Source organism: Sardina pilchardus, chromosome 5, assembly GCF_963854185.1.
Source record: "Sardina pilchardus chromosome 5, fSarPil1.1, whole genome shotgun sequence".
Taxonomy (NCBI): domain Eukaryota; kingdom Metazoa; phylum Chordata; class Actinopteri; order Clupeiformes; family Clupeidae; genus Sardina; species Sardina pilchardus.
The window spans coordinates 4,758,370-4,760,182 of NC_084998.1; the positions used below are offsets into that span (position 1 = coordinate 4,758,370).

General features: G+C 45.8%; 1 protein-coding gene across 1 annotated transcript in view; it reads right to left on the minus strand.

The window, feature by feature from the left end:
- Window positions 1-1,418, minus strand: part of jade2 (jade family PHD finger 2) — a gene marked incomplete in the record, with an annotated part of 89,779 nt that extends 88,361 nt beyond the window's left edge. Inside the window, 1 exon segment of the mRNA XM_062536024.1 lies at window positions 6-1,418.
- Between the last annotated feature and the right edge of the window lie 395 nt (window positions 1,419-1,813).

Genomic DNA, 1,813 nt, shown 5'->3' on the forward strand with positions numbered 1-1,813 from the left:
ATTACTGGTAGGTGTGACGGCTGCAGGCTGCAGGCTGCATCCGCTCTTCCTGCTTGCGCGCTCTCTCCCGCTCTGTGTCTCCCTTCTGCAGGTGTAATTGCTGGCGTGGGTGTGGCTACGGAGGTCCCATTAGGCTGCTTACACTCAGGTGTATAAAGGGTTCTCCGTGCACCCCTGGAGGGGGCTGGGCTGCGTTTGGCCGTTCGGAATCCCTCGAGAGAGCTGCCGTCGTTTCTTTTGTTTCCTTTGTCACATCCATGCATTTTCATCTCAGCACACAAATCGCAACACGCACTTCTGCTGACATACTAAATTCTCATTTACTGATTTACTGATACGGACTTACGCATTGTTTTCGCTTCTTTTATTTAATAAATCAGTTAAACGTTGGTCCTCTTGGTTTGTCTTCCCCTTTGTTTGGTTATGGCCTTTTGAGCCAGGCCATAACATGGGGGCTCGTCAAACCTGCGTGTAAAATCATACTTCAAAGTTTCGTAGCCTATAGTGTCGGGTTGCGTTGGGGAGGACAAAGGAGGACCGCATGTTCATTTTGTAGTTCGGTTGAAATGTGTTACGTTTATTCGATTATTTTGCAGCTCCGGGATTATTGTTTTTCCGTTGTGGCAGCCCAGCGCGTTTGGATTTGCGGCCTATGGGTAAGTGTACCTGCGTTTGGTAACAGGTTATTAACTTTTGTTCGTTGATCTCCCCAGTTAGGTTGAAGGGTCGCCGAGGGTGGTTTTGTTATTTTTGTGATTACTCCTGGGCTGAGGCACCGCCGCTTCTTGAGTTTAGACAATTAGTTTGATCTTGGGTTGTCGGTATCTGGGTGTATAAAAGAGCTCAGTCCTTGGGGGTAACACGAAGACGTTAGGGGGTAGTTTAGTTAGTTTGGCTTTGTATAGTTTAGACGGGGAGTTATTTCGTTATTGACCTGTGTCCTGCGCAGGGGCGCTGCCTGTTGGTTAGTGTTTGCGCAGCCTTATCTGATATTTTGGTATTGGCCCGTGGTGATTTGAGTTAGGTAATATAGTTTTGGATTTGGAATTTTGATTTTCTAGACCATGTCGTCTGTTGCAGATTTTGTAGAGGCTCCGTCAGCGGAGTTGTTAGGGGCATTTTCAAAGAAGCAATTGTGGGAGCTGGTAGCTCAGTACAATATAGGGGGGTCTGATAAACGGTGGCGAAAAGATGAGCTGCTGACGGCCTTGAAACGGCATTTTGTTGAAAATGGAATTTTGCCTCCTACTTCGCCAATAAAGGAAAAGCCTAGTGTGGCTTATGAGGGGCTAACATTTGAGCAGAGAAAAGAAATCCTAGGATTGCAGCAAGAGCATGACCGAAAGATGGCAAAACAGGCCAGCGATCAGCAGGTTGAGCTGGAAAAGTTAAGAGTGTCCGAGTTGGTTAAAAAAAGAGAGATTGAAATGGCACAAATTAAACATTTACAGCATATGGAGTCAGAGAGACTGTCGCAACAATTTAAACTTGAGGTTGAACGAATGAAATTGGTTGGGGAAGGTAAATTGTCTCCTGAAGATATAGGGGCTAGAAAGGCTCCAGCGCGTTCATTTGATGTTGTTCGTAATCTCAAGTTGGTGCCTAAATTTAATGAGCGCGATCCTGACGTTTTTTTTTCTTTATTTGAGAGTGTAGCGAATGAATATGGGTGGCCTGCATCTGACCGTGTGGTCATGTTACAAAGTGTCCTCACGGGTAGAGCGCAGGAGGTCTTTACTGCGTTGTCAGTTCAGGATCGAAAAGACTATGATAAAGTTAAGACTGCTGTTCTAAAGGCATTTGAGTTAGTCCC